The 24,294-nt window shown below is 37.2% G+C and overlaps 1 non-coding gene and 1 pseudogene across 1 annotated transcript; both read left to right on the forward strand.

Annotated features, from left to right (window-relative positions):
- The first annotated feature begins 747 nt into the window (after positions 1-747).
- On the forward strand, positions 748-854 carry LOC115898541. Its single transcript, XR_004058251.1, has one exon. It is a non-coding gene; the product is annotated as a U6 spliceosomal RNA (small nuclear RNA).
- A 3,766-nt stretch (positions 855-4,620) lies between these two features.
- Positions 4,621-6,831, forward strand: LOC115898277 (annotated as a pseudogene).
- The last annotated feature ends 17,463 nt before the right edge of the window (positions 6,832-24,294 follow it).

A 24,294-nucleotide genomic window follows, 5' to 3' on the forward strand; every position in this document is an offset into this window, starting at 1 on the left:
GATGTCATCAGTGCCTTTATAAGGAGAGAAAGAGACACCAGAATTTCCTTTCTCTCTCCCTTGTGAGGATACCAGGAAGGCAGCCATCTGCAAGCCAGACAGAGTCCTCGCCAGGACCTAAAGGGCCAGCGCCTTGATCTTGAGTTTCTAAGTCTCCAGAACTGTACAAAATAAATGTCTGTTGTTTAAACTACCCAGACTATGGTATTTTATTATAGTAGCCTAATCTAAGACAACTAGATTGAATATGCAAAAATTAAATTAGTTTTTTCAGTTACTGGTTTTGCAAATTATTTATTCCTCTACTTTATCATAAACATATTTTTTAAATATTTTGAAGTCAGTAGAATGGGTCTAAAATACAAGTTCTGTTCCTGATTACCTCTGTGGCCTTGGGCAAGCAAGTAGAACTCTCTACACTCAAGACCTCTCCTCTATGAAATAAGCAAAAATAACATTTCCTGGAGAAGTACATGACACTTATGAAGCGCTCATTCTGTGTTAGCTTTGGTTCCACATAGTCATCGTTTTCATATGAAAAGAAGTTTATCTGCCTTGTAAATTTAATTTCTTGTTATAACTACTGCCCCACAAAGAATACATGATTTGTTTTTAATTGTATCAATTTTGCACTTGCGTGTTGCAATTAGTATTTTAGTTATAAATATAAAAATATGATTGAAAAATATAGATATTTAAAGTATCATATTATTTTCTTAATTAATATTCTTAAGAATAAAATTCCTTGTGCTCGCTTCAGCAGCACATATACTAAAATTGGAACGATACAGAGAAGATTAGCATGGCCCCCGCGCAAGGATGACACGCAAATTCGTGAAACGTTCCATATTTTTTTGCATTGGGGAGTTATACATGACATAAATGATGAATTGATGGGTGCTGACGAGTTGATGGGTGCAGCACACCAACATGGCACAAATATACATATGTAACAAACCTGCACGGTATGCACATGTACCCTAGAACTTAAAGTATAATAATAATTAAAAAAAAAGAATAAAATTCCTTGAAAATGGATTGAAACATTTATTGGCAAACAGCTTTCTGAAAGAAACTGTTATGGCTGAAAATTTTATTTTTTACTAAAAATTTGCATGCAACAGTAATATACTTTTATTTTGTATTTTTTCTATGTAGTAGGCATGAAAACACTAAATTTAAAAAATAATGTACATTTATTTTGTAATGAGGTGGAATGATTGTTTTTCTTTCTCTTATTTTTAAGCATCACATTAATAATGCATCTTTGTTGCAAAATAATCAACAATTTGGATGCAAATGCAGTCAAAATAATGAATGTACCCTCACTCTGCTAATCCATCTACCCAGAGTTAACCATTATTAGCAGCTTTGTTGGTATAATAGCATGACATTTCAATTTATATAATTTGATAAAATACGGTACACTATGCTATAAAAATCAGATATTCAAGAGCAGATAATTACAAAAATATATAATCATGAAATCAACATTCTACAACACACTTTTTCCATAAGCTATATAACATGAACTAATTTTGTATTCAGCTTATTATTTTTAACAGCTGCTTCAGGTGAGTGCTTTTATTTTGTAATTATTTAAACACTACTGTATCCTGCCATTCTTTTTTGATATGAAATATACTAGCTTGCAGCAATTAAAATTATATTGCCATTTAGATAGGCAGGTTTTATGGATCAAATGTAATATTTCACAGAATAATATTAAATTATTCCATAATTTATTTATCCTTAATTGAATAAACTAATTATTCCATAATTTATTTAATATTTTTGAGGATTCAGTTTATACAGTTGATAAAAATGCATTTGTGAGTAACAGAACAATCACCATAAGTTAATGATAGGTATATATTATTTTTGTAGGGCATCCCAAGGTGAAGAGTCCAAGGGTTTCTATAGAAACTCATCCTTAGTACATGGACTCTAGAAGTTAATTCCTCCTGACATTGTTCCCAAGAAGAAGAACATACCTCCAAAACTCATGGCGCTTGGGGAATGATATGGGTCTTTTCTACTTCCTTTTTTTTCCCTTTAGCAGGGTTCAAACCCCTCTCTTCTGGTACGTGTGTGCTGACCTAATCACATACTCAGCACATTTATTTTGCCAGTTGGCTACGTGCTCAGCAGGTGACATCAGCAAGAAGCCAGTACACATAGCTGGGGGATAGTTTTGTTAAGTCTGGTTTTGGAATGGGCTTTGATCTTTCCTGCTGTCTTTCATGTTGAATAAGTCTAAAGCTGCATTTCCAGTATGTATGTTCCATGGGGCTGTAAAACTATCATTTTTCAAGCTTATTGTAAAGATCCTGCCCTGACCTCACTATAATTACTTTTGTTTGTTTTAGAAATAGTCCTTAACTAGTTTATTTCACATCAACTGCTGGGTCAAGAAGAGTAACAAATTGGATTATAATTGATTAACTGATAATCTAGTTGTGGATTTTTGTTTTTGTTTATGTTCTGAGATGGGGTCTTGCTCATTCAGCCAGGCTGGAGTGCAGTGGTGTGATCACGGCTCACTGCAGCCTTGATCTCCTGGGCTCAAGTGATCCTCCCGCCTTAGCCTCCTAAGTAGCTAAGACTACAGGAGCACACCACCACACCTGGTTAATTTTTTTATCCTTTTGTACAGATGGGCTCTCATTATGCCCAGGGTGGTCTCAAACCCTGGGCTCAAGTGATTTTCCCACTTCGGCTTTCCAAAGTGCTGAGATTATAGATGCTAGCCACCGTGCCCAGCCTAGCTGTGGATTGTGACATAGAAAAAAGTGAGGAATCAAGGATAAGACCATTGGACGTGCTCCCCAAATAGAATCAGTGGCCTTTTATGTTATTTTCTTGTTCATGAAAATTAAAGGAAGACTTGAAAATGACACTTAATTGAACTCTTTAGGCATCGACGGCCCTGTAATTTCACGTAAAGCCTGATTTGCAGAAAGACATCAGGTGATTTTTGTGGATGTATTGTGAAGAAGTAGGAGAAATTTGTGCTTAATCAATTTACCAGATTAATAATCTTTACTTCCTTGAGAAATCGTACTGCTAATGCCCAGCAAGTGAATGACGAATAGGACATCTTATAAATTTCCAACATGTTTTCTAGCAACTGAACTGTTCACTTACTAAAAGTCAGCTGTGTTTATTTCTTACAGTTATATCACTTATACTTTTTGTGATAATTAAACAGTTAAATTAAATTGCTGAGAAATAATGGGCAAATAAGGAGTTACAAATCTGTGAAGACTAATTTAAATAATTCAGAAAGACTTGATAAATGTGACTCACCCAAAATAAAGTCTATTTATGGGCAAATGAACTGTAAAAAATTAGTTGAATAATGTAAACATTTATTAAAATTCTTTACTCAAATTATTTCAAAAATGTCATTTAGTTCGAGGTACATTTTAAAAACATTTTTATAAAGGACTATAAACTACTATTTACCGTATTTAATTGCCATGATTTTACAACATTTACAAATCATGAACAATCTCATTTCAACCCTATTCCTACAAACTTCCTCACTCCCTTTGAATTATTTTGAATCAAATGCCATAGTGTTTTATGTGGAAATATTTCAAAATATATCTCAAAACATGACCATTTTTAAACTTTAATAAAATATTTGTGTCCAACCTAAAATTAATAAGTGCTTAATATAGTTACATTGTGTTCATTTTTCTTTATTTCAATTTGTTTTTATAGCTTATTTGTTCGAATCAAGAATCTATCAAATTACGGAGTACATATTGAAATTGGTTGGTGTGTCTTTTAAATCTTTTATATGGTGCATATTAATAACTTTTCAAATTATTCATTGAAGGACTTAAGTTTTATGGTCCTGTAGATTGTTTTTTTTCCACAGCCTAGACTTTGCTGACTGCATCACTGTGGGGCCACTTCCTATGTTCCTCTGATCCCTGTAATTGTTAGAAATTCATGATTGTATCCAGGATCTTAATCAAACTCAGGTCTGATATTTTCACAAGAATATATCATAGCTGGCATTCTCTACCTCTCTAAAGGAGCCAGTTGGTAAGTGCTTGTCTGCCTTTTTGTGTATATAAGCAGCTATTGATGACCACTGACTAAATCCATTAGCTCAATAGGAGTTTCAAATGGGTCTGTTCTAATTCTTTCATTCCTTTTTTTATATAAAATAAATAGTCTATAGAGGACACATTTCCTCATCAACTATTTGGTTATCCACATATCATCATCAATGTTATGGTTTCCTGAGACAAAATGTGAACAAGAAAATAAAGAGAAATGCTTCTTTTTTTCAAATTTACTTAGGTAACAAGTTAATTAGTAAATATCACCCAATTGGGAAAAATTAGGTGTGTGAGTGTGCATGAATACTTGTGGGATTAGTTTGTGAGTGTGTGTTTGTGTGTGTGTGTTTTGTGTCTTTATAGGTTAATGTATTTAAATAAATCTGTCAAATGTTTCCTTTTGATAATCAGTGGTAGCTTCCTTGCTTTTTGTGATGAGACCATTATGCTTATTGTGTACATTTACTGCCCAGACTGCACTCTAACCTTGCTCTGCAGAACCCTAGTGACTTTCTTTTTTGAGACGGAGTCTCGCTCTGTCGCCCAGGCTGGAGTGCAGTGGCCGGATCTCAGCTCACTGCAAGCTCCGCCTCCCGGGTCCAAGCCATTCTCCTGCCTCAGCCTCCCGAGTAGCTGGGACTACAGGCGCCCGCCATCTCGCCCGGCTAATTTTTTGTATTTTTTAAGTGGAGACGGGGTTTCACTGTGTTAGCCAGGATGGTCTCGACCTCCTGACCTTGTGATCCGCCCGCCTCGGCCTCCCAAAGTGCTGGGATTACAGGCTTGAGCCACCGCGCCCGGCCCCCTAGTGACTTTCAATGAGATGGCATTTTGAGACTGTCATCTAGATGCTATGGACACTCTGCAGCATTATTCCTTGTTTCTATGACTCTTTTTGGTATAAAGTCCTAGATTAATACCAAAAACAAAAATCAAATAAGAATTGATAGATACTACATAATAGTTTTTGTACTATTACGAGTAAAATAGACATAACACCTGCTTTCAAAATGCTTACCAAAGTATACACTTAAAAACAAATATAAATTGAAATAAGTGATAAGATTTCTATGAGAAAAATAGGTTAAAATGTAAAATTTGACATTCATATGCTTTATGTTTTTTTAAAAAATTTAAGTATATATTATTTATAACTAATTCACTGGAATTTCCAAAACTGGAGCCTTAGGTGGTTCCTGGATCCCATAAAGCAACGTGCAAGAATCACACATTGGAGAGAGGTCTCTTTCATGTTGTTAGAGCCCATTACTTAATAGTTTAAGAACCACATCTCTCTTTAATGTTCCTATTTTATCAGCCATTAACTGAAGTAATTTTACTAATATTTTACATGAGGATATTGATTTTGAATATTCTTTTATCTATTTCCTGCAGACTTCATTTTTTATATGTTGATGTTTTTATCACAAAAATATGGTTTTGCCATTTTCATCATTGTGAGTGTATACATTATTAATAAAATATAACACTATTTGAAATATTAAATCACATGTTCTTTTGATATAAATATTGTCATCCATTCATTTTTTAAAAATTGATATTCACCTTGTGTAGATTAGCTGTTTACTCTGATTCTATCTTGCTTAAGGCATATTTCTCATAACCAGTGTATGTCCTGGGATGTTTATATTTTAATTCAACTTAGAAATATTTAATTTTTAAATGAATAGCACGGAACATAGCAGATCCTCCATCTAGCTCTTGAGTCAGGAAAAATTCAAAAATGAGATTGAAATCTGCATTCTGTTGCATACTCACTGTAGATTACAAAAAAATCCCTGCCCTCTATTTACACTCAGGTAATCTTTGAAATGTAATGTCCCTAGCCAAATTCACAGATGAGTTTATGGAGCTCAGTCAGAAGTGCAGGAAATGCATCTGATTGCAAAAAGGCAGGTGGTGTAAACTATTTCTCAAGATAAGAGATTTCCCATGACACGCTTACATGAATTCACTTCTTTTTCTGACTAAAATAAGGAATTATGTTCCCACTGTAGTTAGTTTGAAAGAAAGGGAAAATGATAAAACAAACAAACAAAAAAACTAGGGAAAAAAGGATGTAAAAATTTCATGAATGAGGGAAAGTACAAAAATAATTTCAAGAATTTCAAGTACTTGAACAACTTGTGCTTCTTTACCTGGGAAAATTCCATATGAAAATTCCCAGTAGCTGGATGATTCAACTCAATTAAGGTGATTTAAGTATATTTCCATTTGAATCATGACTGCCGTTTCTTACAACATTAAATATCTGTCTCTGAAACAAAAATAACCTAAAATAGTTTAGAATTGGATGAACATGGGAGAGGTTGGAAGAGGACCTTTGAAAAGCTCTGGATTTCTTAGTTCCAAACTCTTATGAGGAGTAAAAGATGTAGAAAAAAGTTTTAAATATATCACTTAGGCTTCTGCAAACAGCTTACGTTCAGATATTTGTTATCTTTGAATTCTGTGCATTTACTTTAAATATGTTTAGAGTATTTGGCATAATTAGGCTATCTTTTTTTTTTTTTTTTTTTTTGAGGCGGAGTCTCGCTCTGTCGCCCAGTCTGGAGTGCAGTGGCCAGATCTCAGCTCACTGCAAGCTCCGCCTCCCGGGTTTACGCCATTCTCCTGCCTCAGGCTCCCGAGGAGCTGGGACTACAGGCGCCCGCCACCTCGCCCGGCTAGTTTTTGTATTTTTAGTAGAGACGGGGTTTCACCGTGTTAGCCAGGATGGTCTTGATCTCCTGACCTCGTGATCCGCCCGTCTCGGCCTCCCAAAGTGCTGGGATTACAGGCTTGAGCCACCGCGCCCGGCCAATTAGGCTATCTTAATAAATTTTATTAACTCATTTTAAAAAGAAAAGGAAAGCTTGCAGACTGGAAAAAAATGAAACAGCATTTAAAATTCAGTTCTGCATTGAATTTGGAAATGCGCTATAGGGAGTTATCTGAGTCCTAAATTCAGTGAAGCATCCTCATAAGAGACACACAGAGTAGAAGGACATGGAGCAGAGACGTTGACATGAAGAGGGAAGGAGTGACCACAGTGATGTGATTAACACTCAGGAAAACCCTGGAACAGTCAGTGGCCTCTGTACAATAAAAGAGGCAAGAAAAGTTCTTCCCTAGAACCCTCGGAGGGCATGTAGCCCCACTGACACTCTGGTGTCAGTCTTCTGGCTTCCTCAAATGTGATAGAATAAAGCTCTCCTTTTTAAGCTGCCCCTCTGGCAATTTATTTCAGCAACCATCAGAAGAACTATAAGTGCTACGTTAGGAAGCCCAGTTTTGACCAAGGGTGACAAAGACTCTGCCTTTGTTACCTAGAAGTGCAGGAATCCTCAGTTCTTGTCTAGTTTAAGAGAAAGAATTCCACAAGAGACAAATAGTAACGTAAGCAAAAGTTTTATTAAGGAGATAAAAGTACATTCCAGGAGAGGTGAGTGCTGGCCCTGCTGGAAAGACAGCAGCAGTAGCAGCAGGGATTAAGTAGTAGCCAAGACAGTCCACTCTGAAACAGGAGGCAGAGTGGGCTGCTCCAAAGAGAAAATGAGCCAACAGTCCCAAGACAGCTGCCTTGCTGTCTTTCAATGATGTTAAACTTTCTTGACGTTCCTGCCTCTTTGTGTCAAATCTCCTCCTCTGGTTTTGTCTGTTTTCCTGCTTCTGCCATGAGTCTCTGCCTTTTACCCTCCTAGATCCTGCCTGGATTTTGTGGGATTCCCCCTTACTGTTAGTAGATGGGCACGCCCCTTCGCCATACTGGATACAAATTCCACCTAATGGCAGCGTTGCTTATTCCCATCACCCCAGGAAGGCCGTAAACCTGTACTTCGCATGCCTGTGTATCTCAGTAATTTCTCCTTTGCGCTCTTCACCTCCTTAGGCATGCACCTAGCGACATTTTGACATTTTAACTGCTGAGCCAATGATTACTGGGCATGTGAAAAGGCGCTCCTTTCTGCCTAGGTGTTTTCACCCCTTTCTGCTCATATCCAGCATGCATGTTTCAGGTGGTCTCTGGGATGTAAGATTAAGGGAGAAGGCCACCTCTCATATTGTCTTATACCCAATTTCTGCCTCCAAAGAAAGAAGTAAAAACTAAAAGGCAGAAATGGAATCCACAGGCAGATAGACCAGCACTGCGCCCTGGGCCTGGTAGTTAAAAATCAACCCCTGACGTAACTGCTTATATTTTCTATAGATTTCAGACATTGTATCGAAAAACATTGTGAAAATTCCTGTCCTGTTCTGTTCTGTTCTGATTACCAGTGCATGCAGCCCCCAGTCACGTACCCCCTGCTTGCTCAATCGATCATGACCCTCTCACAAGGACCCCCTTAGGGTTGTGAGCCCTTAAAAGAGACAGGAATTGCTCACTTGATGAGCTCGGTTTTTGAGACGTGAGTCTTGCCGATGCTTCCGGCCGAATAAAGCCCTTCCTTCTTTAACTCGGAGTCTGAGGAGTTTTGTCTGTGGCTCGTCCTGCTACGTTTCTTGGCTCCCTGACCAGAAAGCAAGGTGATTAATGGATGGTCAAGGCAGCCCCTTAGGTGGCTTAGGCCTGCCCTGTGGAGCATTCCTGTGGGGACTCTGGCCGGCTTGAGTGACACACATCCTGAGAGTGCTCCTGGGTAGGCAATTGCCCCAGTGGAATGCCTCACCAGAGCAGTGTGTGGCAGGCCCCCATGGGGGATCAACGCAGTGGCTGAACACCAGAAAGGAACTTGGCACTTGGAGTCCAGACATCTGAAACTTGGTAAGACTGGTCTTTGGAACTTGCCCACTCCATTTGAGTGGAAGTGTGGCCTGATCACGACAGCATGCCTGTACCGGCACTTTGGTTTTGTTTTTGACTTGACTTGGATTGCTTGATATTTTAGTTTTGGTTTTGACCTGGCTTGGATTTCTTGATATTCTGATTTTGGTTTTGATTCTGGTTTGGTGTAAACTGTAAAAGTGTGTGTGTGCCCTTTTTACCCGTTCTTTGTTTTGTGATGTGCGTGTGGTATGAGCATGGTGTTTTGTCTCCAGGAAGCATGGGTCAGGCACAAAGTGAGCCCACCCCACTAGGAAATATGTTGAAAATTTTCAAAAAGGAATTTAAGGGAGACTATGGAGTTACTATGACACCTGGAAAACTTAGAACTTTGTGTGAGATAGACTGGTCAGCATTAGAGGTTGGTTGACCATCAGAAGGAAGTCTAGACATGTCCCTTGTTTCAAAGGCATGGCACAAGATAATCTGTAAGCCAGGGCCCCCAGACCAGTTCCTGTACATAGACACTTGGTTACAGCTGGTTTTGGATGCCCCCCACCCACACACAGTGGTTGAGAGAACAGCAGCATAAGCATCTGGCAGAGGCAAGGAAAGACCAGCAGAGAGAGAGAGAGAGAGAGAGAGAGAGAGAGAGAGAGGAAAGAGACAGAGAGACAAAGAGCGAGTCAAGGAAAGAGAGAGGTAGAGAGAGAGGAAGAGACCGAGGCAAAAGGAAAGTCAAAGAGAGAAAGAGAGAAAGAGAGATATACAAGTAGTTAAGAATAAAAACACTGTACCCTATTCCTTTAAAAGCCAAGGTAAATTTAAAACTTATAATGGATAATTAAAGGTATTCTCAGTAGCCCTATTAACACTCCAATACCACTTTATTGTCATTGTAAAAAAGGGCGTATCCCAAAAGTACTGAGGTCTTCCCATCAAAAATCCTTAACCCAGTAACCGGCAGATGGCCCAAATGCATTTAATCTGTAGTGGCAACTGCTTTGCTAACAGAAGAAAGTAGAAAAGTAACTTTTAGAGGAAACCTCACTGTGAGCAGACCTCACCAGTTCTGAAGTAACCTAAGTTAAAAAAAAAAAAAAAAGGTGACTTAACATTAACTACTGAAAATTCCCTTAACCCGGCAGGTTTCCTAACAGGGGATCTAAACCCTTCAGGAGGGGAGGATAAATGGTTCCTCCCAGGTAATCGAAGGTAAAAAAAAAAAAAAGAAAAAAAAAAGTCATCTATACAAATTCTAAATTAATTTGGACTAAACAAGGTCTTATTAATAGCAAAGGATAATTGAAATCCCAAGATTACAAAGTTTTCAACAAAAGTAAAGTTTGCTAAAAGTTAATAGTGTAACATGTATTATAGTAACTTCTAATCTTGTGACCTTAGACAGTCTAATCCACAGACATAAAGGAAGTTCACTTTGGAAAAGAATGGTTATCTTCGCAAAAAAAGGCAAAAAAGGGGGGGGGGGGACAGGATTTATGTAAAAAGAATGTTATATGGTAAATTCTTGTCCTGAAATAAATTAACTGGTTGTTTAAAGAAAGAAATGTTTGTAATAAGTCAGAAAGTTAAGGCATGTCGAAGAATTGTCTGTGAAAGTTGTGAAAGAAAAAAAACTTATATATAAAAAAAAATTATGCAGGAAATGTTGCATAAATTAAAAGTAATTGGGCCTCCTAAATACTATTGAAGTAACAGTTTATGTGCAAGATGTATAAGGAAAATAAAATATACCTTTGGTAAAGGGATTATAATGAGGCATAAGAATGTGGATTTTTACCTACATTAAGAAGTTAAAAAAATTGTTTTGAAGGCTTAAGCAAGTTTTAAAATGTTAATTGTAAAGGACAGTCTGTGTATAACCATTGGTTATAGTTAGCCATTGGTTAAAGTTAAAAGTGTATCATACAGTTTTTCTGTGAACTGAACATTAAAATAAAAACATAATGGGTTTTTCTTAAAGCACTAACCTGCTCTTTAACAAAAATTATAAAAGGTTAAAAAGAGTCTATAAAAATCTTACCTTATGGTCAAACATTAAAAATTGAATATATATGTCTACAAAGTTTTATTAAAACTAAGTTTAACATTAATAACACACTAATATAAAGGTGAAATTTAGCTTGTCTGGTATAAAAATCATACAGGAAGCACTGTCAAATATAAAATGGTGTTTGGCTTTCTTTGGTCTAAAAAACTAATAAAAATAAGTGCTAAAGGAAATTTCTCAGTCAGAAGGCACCAAGGACTATAAAGTCCACTGCTGCTGTCCCCACATTTAAAACAAAAGGTTAATTTCTTAAAAATTGTATACTTGGTTTATCTTCACTTCCCTTTCCCTTAAAACTAAAAGTATTTTAGCACAGGTACCACTCCTAAAATTTCTGGTAAACTAGCACTAGCCTGAAGACCACTTTCTAATTAAAGAGTGGAAAGAAAAAAAAAAACTCGAGCCAGCCTGGGAAGGACCCTACCTTGTGCTGCTAACCACCAAGACTGCTGTTTGTACAGCGAAAAGGGGATGCACTCATCACACCCGAGTCAAAGAACCATGTCCTCCAGAGTCACAGGCCACAGTCCCGGGGGAAAGCCCTACCAAACTAAAGCTGAGAAAAATGTAACTCTTTCATCTATTCTATTCCTTTTTCTTCTTTCCTCACTCTATTGCTGAATATCTAGTTATTAACATAACCAAGTTAATTTCATCTCAAACTATGACATTTAATGCTTGCCTTGTTACACCCTGGGAGACTCGCCAAGTCAAAGACAGCTTTCTACTTCAGAAAAGTACCTCTGTCCCTCTTGACTCTCCTCAGACTTGGCATTAGTAAATTGGAACCATTTAATCTGGGGAGATTTCGATAAAGACCCCAGTGTCAACCAGGAGTCTTGCCCCGCCCCCATGATGTAAAGCTTTTATGCTGTAGTTGGTCCAACGTTCTGCAGAACACTAAAGAGCAAGGATGGACTGCCCCAATCGGTTTTTGTAATTTCCTAAAACCATACATTCATTTTACTAGAGGATCACAGAAGTTAAAGATGTAAAACTAACTTTGGCAATTAAGACAGGACACCAAGATACAAATGCCTGGTTGGAATAGATCAAATATTCGTCCATACATTAAACAAAAGCAATTGTTATGTTTGTGCACGTGGCAGTCCAGAGGCCCAGATTGTCCCCTTTCCACTAAGGTAGTCCTCCTGTTGACCAGGCATTGGCGCAAGGTAGCTCTTTTTCAGGATTCTACAGCCTGGAGTAACAAGTCGTGCCAAGCTCTCTCTGCTATATCCTGAAATCCAGCACCCTGCGGGTCAGCCCCGGAGGGCTATTCAGCTTCCGTCTCCCAACACTAAGTTCACTTCCTCTCTCTCATGACAGGGAGAAAACTTAGTGTTCCTTGGAGACCTGAGGGGATGCAGTGAGCTTAAGAATTTTCAAGAGCTTATCAATCAATCAGTCCTTGTTCATCCCTGAGTGGATGTGTGGTGGTATTGTGATGGACCTTTATTGGGCACTCTGCTGAATAACTGCAGTGGCACTTGTGCTTTAGTCCAATTGGCTATCTCTTTCACCCTGGCATTTCATCAGCCAGAAGGAGGAAAAGTAAGACACCCTAAAGTGAGAGAAACCCCTTATGAGTCGTTTGACGCTCACATCTACTTAGATGCAATTGGAGTCCCACGGGGAATACGAGATCAATTTAAAGCCTGAAATAAAATAGCTGCAGGATTTGAGTCAATATTTTGGTGGGTGACAGTTAATAAAAATATAGATGGGATAAACTACATCTATTACAACCAACAGCAATGAGCTTTTCATAAGTTAAAAGAAAAACTCATGTCGGCCTCCAGTGTCTGTCCTTGTCAGATCCATGTCACCCAGGTTTAAAAGATCCTGCTAAGTCACTTTAGGAAGCACCCACACCAATGATAACTACATCACCGTGGATATTGGGTCAAATTCTTCATCCTCTCCCATCCCCCAAATGGTGTCTGATCACCCTGGCCTGCCTGCAGCAAGAATCCTTTCAGGTTTGTTTAGCCAGAATCTTACTCACCCCGATTTTTCTTAGTCATTTTCTGTCCCATGACCCCTGCCCTGCTCCTTGGCTGTAAATCCATATGCTCATCCCTGTGGTTCTGAGGAAAGTCTTGCTATCTTTTTTTTTTTTTTTTGAGACAGAGTCTCGCTTTGCTGCCCAGGCTGGAGGGCAGTGGTGTGATCTCAGCTCACTGCAACCTCTGCCTCGTAGGCTCAAGTGATTCTCCTGCCTCAGCCTCCCAAGTTGCTGGGATTACAAGCGCCCACCACCAGGCTGGGCTAATTTTTGAATTTTTAGTAGGGACGGGGTTTCACCATGTTGGTCAGGCTGGTGCTGAACTCCTGATCTCAGGTGATCTGCCCGCCTCAGTCTCCCAAAGTGCTGGGATTACAGGAGTGAGCCACCATGCCCCGCCTTCCTGACCATCTTTAACAAGAGTTAGAATAATTGTTTCTTTCTTTAATAGAAGATAAATGTGCTTTTATAGTATAAACAACAGTGATGATGATGGACAATTCTTTGAGGCTTGATGTGTGTCAGATGCTTTTCTTGGTGCTTTTTATGTTATTACTTTTTTTTTTTTTTTCTAACTGCAGTCTTTTGATGCAGGGCCTCCTGTCTTCCTTCTCTATCTTCCTTCTCCAGATAGCAAAACTAGGGAAAAGAGAAGTTGGGTAGCTGTCCAGGGTTATACAGCTGAACAAAATTACATTAAATTAGGTTATGGTGTTACAATCCAGGGAAAGTAACATATAAAAATATTATTTAAAACTATCCTAATAATGCCAGTAATAATTCTTTGTGTGTGATGATAATGCTATTAACATTTATTTTATTAATGTTAGAAATACAAAATGTTTTACCTAATAAAAAGTTAAGTGATATACAATATCTGTATAAAAACTTAGTTTAGCTGCTCCATTTTAAATTATGTATACTAAATATTTCCCCTTATAGGTATCTCTCTCAGACTGACATGTTTTCTTACAAAAATTTTTAAGAATTATGTTTACTGACAGAGTGTAAAAATCATTGTCTACTTGGATTAGGGTCCTTCAGGGAGAAGAGTAAAACTGTTTTTAGACTTAAAACCATCACTTGTAAAAAATAGAAAAATTTATGTAAAACTAATTTTTGCTACTGACCTTTGTCATTGATGTGCACAATAAAAACACTTAAAGACAATTATTTTTCCCTCTATTGACTGCATTTAAAATGGATTAACATTTGCAGTAAATGTGCATGAGGAATTTGTCACAAACTTTATGTTAGAAATAGAGCTTGGAGTCGTAAGGAAAATGAGCACTCAGACAAAGAGTTTCTCAGCAAAGCAAATTTCCTTCTGCGCAAAGGAGTGCATCCTATATGGCCAGTCACCATGAGAGCACACAGAACAAAGAGAGTGAAAGTTTTTTTCCAGACGCAAATTCTGCTCCTCTGCCCTTTCCCCATTGGCTGGGGTCAGACTTCACAATCTAAGCTAAACCCGATTGTTTAAATATTAAACTTTTTTTTAGATAAGGTGGGCATGTAAGGGAGAGAGGGGAGAGGGGGAAGGGGTTGTCTGTGGCGAGCTAGAGTCAGTCTTTTCCTAAATAAGGAAAGGAATGGGAGCTGGTGCTGATAATACCACTGGTGATGTGGCATGCCTGGGTATGTAGTAACAGTAGAAAGAAGGAAAGAAGAAGAAAGAGAAGGAGGGAGTGGTACTGGAAATTAAAGAGTAAAGGATTGATCAGGCTGTTTGAAGAGAAACTTTGCCATATCTCACACTTTATCATCCTTAAGGTGAGGATATTATGTTATTAATACCTTATAATAAGGTATTGATTATAAAAGTTGGTGAATTCAGTATTAAAAGCTCTGGCACTCAAAACCTCAGTGTACAGCAAGCATCAGGAATGGGCTGAAGAAACAGAGAGTTCCTCAGATGACACGGTCTCTGTGTTGAAAGTCAGGACCTAAGGAAGGGGCAATGCATTTCCTGGGGTACAAAAAGGGAGTATGGGAAACAGGTTATGCCAACAAGTGGGCTGGGTAGGAGCTGGTCTCATTACAAACATTTCTCAGGCACAGCCCTTTGGGGGTCTGTTGAGCTCTGTCTGCAAGGCAGATCTGTCTACAAAGTCAGGTCAGAATGTACTGATTCTTCAGCTGCCCAGGCCAAGGGCCCTTCCTGAAACTAACTCTGAGATGAGTGGTGGAAATTGAGGAGCCTTCAGTTCTTCTTGTACCTCCTGCTGAATGTAGACACTAGCTAGGCATGCAAAACAAGAACAATTACTACTAAGGGTCATCAACAAAGAGTTTATCTAATGTTAGGTTTGGGATCACATAGAGAGAAGCCACATGCTAACCAGCTCTGAAATAGTTAAACCAAACCAAAACAAAAAGGATCAGTGACCCCCACAAAGCACTTATAAGAAGCCACACATGTGGACAGCTTCCTTGGTTGGTGCCTGTCAATATCACATCCCAAACACAGTGATGCTAGTAGAAATTGCAACCAGAAAAAGCCCCAAAAATAGCATTTGTGATTTCTGTCTGCATTTACGGTATATTTGTAATGGAATACAGAAATAAAAAATGTTTGTATGAGCTTTATTAGTGCTCATATTTGAACACCTGTATTAAAATATTACATGCAATAACTTGTAACTACACTTTCTGATTTACTGAAAATTTAAACCTTGGGTGGTGGTTCCCAAATTGTCAAGATATTACTTATATCAGGGATTATCTTTAAGCAACATAAATATAAATATGTAACTGAAATATGCTATTTCTGTGTGTGTGTACATGTGTATGTTTTGAAAGATATAGCAAAAATAGGGTTCCTCAAAAAGTTGTATCTTGAACTTTAAATATAACTTTGAAAAAATTATCGATATTACATTGCTAACCTCCTTAGCTTACTTTCAAAATTAGTTCTAGTATACTACCAAGACTAAAATATCTATATTTATTGAAAGGTTTTTTACACAATTGAGGGTTTTTAAAAAATATTTTGAGATTCTACATATACAAATACGAGAACAATCTATAGAAACAATCCAAAGAAAAATTATATTGCTAACATCAGGGTAACCATTATTTGAAGAAAATGTTCTTAATAATGTGATTAATGCTGAAACAGTGTCAAAGTGATTGAAAGTGTTTTGCACATGATCTACATAATATTTAGATTTTTAAGTTAGTACTTTTAAATTATGAGAAAATAGTGGTATTTTACATGACATTTCAAAAATAATGAATGAATTTATCTTTATAAACCTCAAAATATAATTTTTATTTTTTCAGTGTGTTTTGCTTAATTTAATGATTCTCTATTTACACATGTAATTTTTCCGCCTATCATTATAAAAACAGATTTTACTTTCAATATCTTTAAGGAAGTAACCTGAGTTTTATTCCCACAAGAATCTTTCTCTAGGTAGGAATCAATATTTTCATTCAGTTTTTCAACTGCAAAAATAGAAAAGACAATTGATTAATCTAAATATAAGATATCACAAAAATATTCCATGGGTATCTAGAAAGAACAATCTATATGTAATATAAATAACAAGAATAGGCATTTAGAATAATGAATATATTATTTTCCTACCTAATACATACATTCACAAAATGCTGGTATCTGAAAATGAGAAATTTAGGTAGATACTATTTCATTTATGTTTTAATTATCTGTAAAATATAGATAGATTTACATTTTATAATCAGAATATGACATTTTATATTATAAATATATTTATGTCATGTTCACTAATTATCATATGAAACAAATTACAAAAAATTAATTCCAGAGTATTAACACCATGTATGAAACTTAAATGTGTAAGTTTTGCAGCATATTATTCCTAGGTTTCTCTTCGGTATGGAGAATAATTTCCATCCAAAACTCCAGGTAATGAGAGAAGGAGTAACTTCACCAGAAACTCCACTGACAAACCCTTACTATGACACTTCTGAAACCATCACATGCTTATTTATGATATTACCTTTGAAGAATTCTATTTATTGATTTTTATTTTTCAGTTTTTAATTTTGAAATAATTTTAGATTTATAGAGTTGCAAATAAAGTCTAGAGTCCTCGTATATCCCTTACTCAGCTTTCCTACAATGTTAACATATAACAAATTATGGTCTGTTTATCAACACTAAGCAATTAACATTGGTATAATATTATTACCTGAATTAAAGATTTTACCCAGATTTTGCAAAATCGTTGATGTTTCTCTTCCAGAATTCAATCCAAGAGCCCATATTACCTTGAGTTGCTTTTATCTCCTTAGTTCCCTTTCATTTATGACCCTTTCTCAGTCTTTCCTTAGCTTTCATGACCTTGAAACTTTTGAGGAGTGATGGTCAGATATTTTGTAGAATGTCTCCCAATTTGGGTTTACCTAATGATTTCTCATGACTAGACTGGGTTTATGGTTTTTCGGTCAGCTTGCCATAGAGATGGTGACTTTCTATTTCCATCGTTCCTCCCATGATTACTGTTTGATATTCTTCTATAAGAAAGATGTGCCCCTTTCCCCCCACTTATCATTTATGCTATTGTTTACTTATATCAGCACAGCTTTACAGATATGGGTTGTACTCTTTGTGTTAAAATCCAATAGTATCACGATTTTGTAGCTTACATTTTCCCAGCATTTGTCATTAGAATTTCTTTCAGGTTGGCTCCTCTGTCCTTTTGAATGCATTGTTTTTTTTTTTTTTTTTTTTTCTCGCTCTGTCTTTTTTAAGCACTTTTTTTCTTGGTGTTGGCTCCAGTTTCATCTTGCGTTTCCTCTGCTCCTGCAGTAGGATCAGTCATTTCTCCAAGGAACTGACACATTGGACTGTGTAAGAATTGTAATGAGAGCTGTTGTTATATAGATCTGTTACAGGATGTGAAGAAAACAAGACTCTAGGTTCAAAGAAAAATAAGCAAATCTAAAATAATTGACAGCATTCCCTCTGGATAATAGAATGGGAAGTCAGCCGGGAAAATGAAGACCAAGCTGCCAAGCTGTTTCCTTTTTCCCTTCTCTTCTCCTTCTCCTTCCCCTCCTACTCTTCGTCTTTCTTCTTAATGATTGATTTCTACTTTAACTGCACTTTCATCAGGTGTCATACTCTATGTGATTTCAATCTTGTCTATTTGTTAAGGCTTGCTTTGTTATTCGACATGGTCAATTGTGCACTTGAAAAGAAGGTGTATTCTACAGTTTGGGGGCATAGTGCCGCTTGTATATCAACTAGTGTGCTTTTGAAAACATGCTATGTAAGTTCTTAGTGCTCTCGAAATTGTTATTGGATTGGACTATCTGATATTGAGAGAGACATGAAAATCCTTTAGTACAGTTAGAATTTAAAAAAAAATATTTCCTTTGAATTTTATAGATTACCTCTTTCTGTAGTGTGAAGCTTGTTATCAGGTGCACACAAAATTTAGAATAGTTATAACTGTCTGGTGATTTCAAACATTATTATTATAATGTTCAGCTTTATCTCTAATAGTACATAATAACACCGTCTTTGATCTTTGTGTAGTATATTATTACAGTACATCCAGAATTTATTTATTTATTTATTTTTTGGTTTATGCTCTTGTGTGTTTTCTTATACATCTATTTCCATTCTTCCACTTCCACCATCTCTATATCCTTGTAAATTTAGATACTTCTTTAAAGCAGCACATGATTTTTTAAAATCTAGTCTGATAATCTTAGTATTCATATTTAATGTGAGACTTGATATTTTTGTGTTTAATATACTTTCTTCATATTTGGTTTTCTTTTACTTCTCCCAAATATTCTGTATTTATTTCTGTTACTTATGACCTTCTTTTGAGTTAACAGAGTATTGTTTGTAATTCCAATGTTTATCTCTGTTATATTAGAAATTACATTCTTTTCAAATATTACTTCATGTGTTACCCTGGAGATTGCAATATGAACCTCTTACTTAACAAATTCTAATGAGTTTTTCTTGTACTTAATCCCAGAAAATTAAAGGACCTTCAATAGCTTTTCTATGTTTCCACAGTTGTGACATAGATCTATTATTGCTTTGTTTTCCACTTTTGTTTCTTCTTATTTTTTCCAGGCTCTCTGACTTTCCCTGTGGTGATTTCAAGTACATCATTTCATGTCAGTCTTACATTGTTTCTGTTAAGAAGTCAGGTGTCAGTCTAATCTTTGGTTACGTATTATTTGTGGAGTTATAGTTTTTGTATCCCTTCAACACTTTTATTTCTATGTGAATAGATGTAATTTTCTTTTTATTTATCCAGCCTGCGATTTGTATAATAATCCCCATATCTATGAATTCTGCCCGCACTCTCTCCTTTTCTTCAGGAACACCAATTACATGTACTTTAGACCCCTCACTGGCACCCTGTGTCTCTGATGCTCTTTCCTGTTTTCACCATTCTTTGCTTTTTTTGTTATTGTTATTTTGTTTTGTTTTGTTTTGTTTTTTGTTGAGAGGGAGTTTTGCTCTTGTTGCCTAGGCTGGAGTGCAATGGTGTGATCTTGGCTCACTGCAACCTCCATCTCCTGGGTTCAAGCCATTCTCCTGCCTCAGTCTCCCAAGTAGCTGAGATTAAAGGTGCCGCCGCGCCCGGCTAAGTTTTTGTATTTTTAATAGAGACGGGGTTTCACTATGTTGGCCTGGCTGGTCTTGAACTCCTGACCTCAGGTGATCCACACCTCCTCGGCCTCCTAATCATCATTCTTTAAAAAATATTTTTTAAACATTTCCTTTGAATTTTATAGATTATTTTAAAAATAATCTATTGAGGACAAATGACTTATTCAAGGGCGGGGACAGAGGAGATGCAAGGTGAGACTAGAGCCAAAAGCCAGAAAAGAATTGCTTGAAAAAGTCAGAGAGAAAAAAGAAAAACGTGTTTGCTCTATTCTGAAAGTTTTCTAACCTGTGTCCCAGTTTTTAACTTCTCTCTTTTTTGTTTCTAGTCTCTTATTAAACTCCTTCAGTTAAGTTTTTTATTCAGTTACTCTGTTTTTCAGTTTTCTAATTTCCATTTAGTTGTTCTGTATATTTTCTATTTCTCTTCCAACATTCTCAATCTTATCTTCAATTTCCTTAGCATAATAGCCATAGCTCTCCAAGGCTGTGTCTGATAATTTTTTCGTTTTGTTTTTGAGACAGAGTTTAGGTCTATCATCCAGGCTGGAGTGCAGTAGCACTATCTTGGCTCACTGCAACCTCTGCCCTCTGGGTTCCAGTGATTCTCCTGCCTCAGCCTTCCGAGTAGCTGGGACTACAGGTGCATGCCACCACACCCAGCTAATTTTTGTATTTTTTAGTAGAGATGAGGTTTCACCATATTAGCCAGGCTAGTTTTGAACTCCTGACCTCGTGCTCTTCCTGCCTCAGGCTCCCAAAGTGCTGGGATTACAGGCGTGAACCACTGCACCCAGCAAGATAATACTTTTATCCAGATCCTCTGTGAGTGTGCTCTCATTTTTTGTTATTATTCTTATTTGAATATCATATCATCTTACCTCCTCTAGTTTCTGGTTATGCATCATTTTTGCTGGTCAATGACTATTAAGATTTTATAAATTATTTGCAACCTTGGATGATATTTTCCTTTAGAGATTAGCTTTCCTTTCAGGAGTTAATCAGGAACTCTGGCAAACTGATCTCATCTTAATTTAATCAAGAATTCATTTTTTTTCTTCCAATTTTTTCTACTGTGGTAAGAGACACATACTGTGCAATTTGTCATTTTAGCCATTTTTTAAGTGTATTGGGGGTATAAAATACATTTATAATGTTGTACAGTCATTGCCGCTATTCACCTCCAGAGCGCTTTTCATCCTGGAAAACTGAAACTCCGTACTCAACAACCAACAACTCCCCATTCTCCCTTCCCCCCACCCCGCTCCTAACTTTTTGACTACAGCTCTGCTCTCTGGTTAATTGAGTCTGATTGCTTTAGATACCTCCTATAATGGAAGCTGTCTTTTCGTGACTGGCTTATTCACTTACCTTAGCATCCTACAGGTTCATTCATGTTGTAGTATACGAAAGAATTTCCTTGAGATGTGAGTTTAGTTCATTTTGGCCTGATCTAAAGTCCTGGGAAGGATTAGCAGATCTCCCTCAGCAGACTGGAACTCCTGAACGTATCACACTACCCTTATGAGTTTGTCCAAAGTTCTGATGTGCTTCTCAGCCCCTCAATATCCTCTCCTGAAATCAGCATGTGCATTGAGGAAATGGCCAAATGATCACCACAACTATCTTCCAGCAGATTATTTTCTTAAATATTTTGCATATGTTTTCTAAACTCATTTGAAATTTGATTTCTAATATCTTCTGATGTTGTTTGAAAGATTGAACCACTTGGGTCTTTACTGATGGAAGTAAATCAATTAGTGCATTATAAGAAACATAGTTTTTATTATGAGTGAAACCAATTTGTTGGCCTTTTCCTTCTAGGTGGCATTTTGTTTTTGTTTTCTTTTTTCTTTCCTTTTTTTTTTTTTTGAGACGGAGTCTTGCACTGTCGCCCAGGGTAGGGTGCAATGGCGCGATCTCGGCTCACTGCAACCTCTGCCTCTGGGGTTCATGCAAGTCTCCTGCCTCACTCTCTCGAGTAGCTGAGATTACAGGCGCACACCACCACACCGGCTAATTTTTGTATTTTTTGGTAGAGATGAGATTTCACTATGTTGGCCAGACTGGTCTCAAACACCTGACCTGGTGATCTGTCCGCCTTGGCCTCCCAAAGTGTTGGGATTACAGGCGTGAGCCACCACACCCGGCCCTAGGTGGCACCTTAAAGGCATTGTATCAACTTATTTCCAAATAGCAATGTGCAAATTTATAATATGTTCGTTATTTAATGCAATAGATTGATCTGAATTAGTTGAATTTTAACTTTTCTCTGGCTTTTCTAGACAATAAATCATTACAGATGCTAGCATTTTAATAACCTGTAGACTGACAGACCCTAAAAATAAACGGACATGTTTACATCTTGAAGGGAATATTTTATAGTTTGGATGTTTGTCACCTTGAAACCTCGTGCTGAAATGTGATCCCCAGTGTTGGAAGTGTGTCCTGGTGGGAGATGCTCGGGCCATGGGGTGAATCCCTCATAAATGTCTTGGTGCAATCCTCAAGGAATGAGTGAGTTCTCTCTGTTAGTTCCCGACAGCTAGTTGTTGAAAACAGCCTGACACCTCCCTAATCTCTCTCTTGCTTTCTCTTTGGCCCTGTGACCTCTGCACCTGCCAGCTCCCCTTCGCCTTCTGCCATGAGTGGAAGCAACTTGAGGCTCTCTCCAGATGCGGATGTGGATGCTGGCACCATGCCTCTTGTCCAGCCTGCAAAATCAAGAGCCAATAACCCTCTTTTCTTTATGAGTAACCCAGTTTCAGGTATTCCTTTCTAGCAATACTAAATAGACTAAGATGAATACTACTGACTGTCATATGCTTCCATTCTTGTTTTTTTTTTTTCTAAGAACTCGGATGTGGTAGAAACTGCTGTGATTTCTCTTCCTGGTTTTGTTTACAGAGGTGCCAGAAGAGATCACTGACTGACCCTCAGCTTTTGTAAAGTAAGTTACTCTGTTCTCTGCTTTCTAGCTAGTATCTGTAGCAACAGTGAGGTCAGGAAGAGGCTGTTTATCACACTACTTTTCCAATTCATAGGCTGATTCTAAAATGACCAAAAGTTAGATTTCTAGCTATTTTAACATAATTTTGTTTAGCTTTTAACTCCCAAAGTGTAAGACTAGTCCTCCATTGTTGAAGCAAGAGCTTTATAGTATCTTTCAGCATTATTCTTTAAATACTTATATTGGTTAACTTCCTAACAGATACTACATTTCAGATCATTCCAGGCCTCCAAAAGGAAGTAGCATTTACTATCCTGAAACAAGCATTTCTTCTCAGTCTATTTCAAGTTCTAAGTATCTCAGTTATTAAGTGTCTTAAATAAAGTTTTCTCTTCTTGAATCTGTTAATATGGAAATGCACTGAAATGACTTAAAATTGGCCATTTTAAATCTGAAACTTATGCCGCAGTGTGATCTAAATGAAATATTTAGAATTTATTCATGCTAGTTTTCCTTAACACTCAATTTTTTTGTAAGACATTCTAATGTTTCTTTCATTCCAGTCAAATAAAATTACAACCAACCAAGCTATGGTATTTATAGTACCACTGCGTGTAAATACTTGGAAATATGTAAAAATAAGAACTAATATATATTACATATTATTTCTAAGATAAGTGTATATTGGATATGTACACATCATAGAAATTGTCATTTCTAAGATCAAAGTAGTCATCAATTTCTATTTTCAAATAATGGCAAGTAAAACTAGGTCCTCTGTATAGACAATAGAATAAAATATGCAGCTAAAATATATAAAAATTGAAGTACTGATGAGATAATTTCCCTTCTTTTCTAAAGGAAGTATTACTTATTGTGAGTCATTTATTTCTTAAAAATAGATCTCAAAACTTGCTTTTCCATCAAGGTGCACTTTCCTCAGCTGAGTCTGGGCACAGTCACTTCCCACCTAGATTACATCAGTAGACTCCTAAATCCTCACCCTGATTGTTCACTTGTCATCCTCACCCGATCAGTCTGCAAACAGATGTGAAAGTGATTTTTATAAACATACGTCAAACAAAGCCACTCTCTGATTAGAAACCTGCAGTGACACAGGGACTCGTGCAGCGTGGTCTGCTTGGCAACCATACTTCACCCCTCATGTGTGGCTCTGCCATGAATTTAATGTGTGCACCTGCAGCCTTCTTTCCACATCATCACTACTGTGCAGCAGAAAACAATAGTGGTCATGTCACGTCTGTTGTTTTAAAAATGCCACTTGACCGGGCACGGTGGCTCACGTCCATAATCCCAAAACTTTGGGAGGCCAAGGCGGGTGTATCACCTAATGTTAGGAGTTCGAGACCAGCCTGGCCAACATGGTGAAACCCTGTTTCTACTAAAAATACAAAAAAACTTAGCCAGGCATGGGGGCAGGCGCCTGTAGTCCCAGCTACTTAGGAGGCTGAGGCAGGAGAATCACTTGAACCTGGGAGGCAGAGGTTGCAGTGAGCCCAGATCACGCCAAAGCACTCCAGCCTGGGCAACAGAGAGAGACTCCATCTCAAAAAAAAAAAAAAAAAAAAAAAAAAAACATTCCTCAAGAATTATAAGCAAACAAAGCACTTAACCCTACAAAGAGAGTGGAAAAAAGTTTACAAAGAGAACTGGTTTGGTAAAGTTTCAATCGGGAGCATCTTCTTATTGGAGAAAAGAGAAATACAATCTGAATAAGTGACTGCTCAGAGTTCCTGCACCATGTAGTTTTTAGAGTTCAATTTTTCTTCAGC

The sequence above is a fragment of the Rhinopithecus roxellana genome, chromosome 6 (assembly GCF_007565055.1).
Source record: "Rhinopithecus roxellana isolate Shanxi Qingling chromosome 6, ASM756505v1, whole genome shotgun sequence".
NCBI classification, from domain to species: domain Eukaryota; kingdom Metazoa; phylum Chordata; class Mammalia; order Primates; family Cercopithecidae; genus Rhinopithecus; species Rhinopithecus roxellana.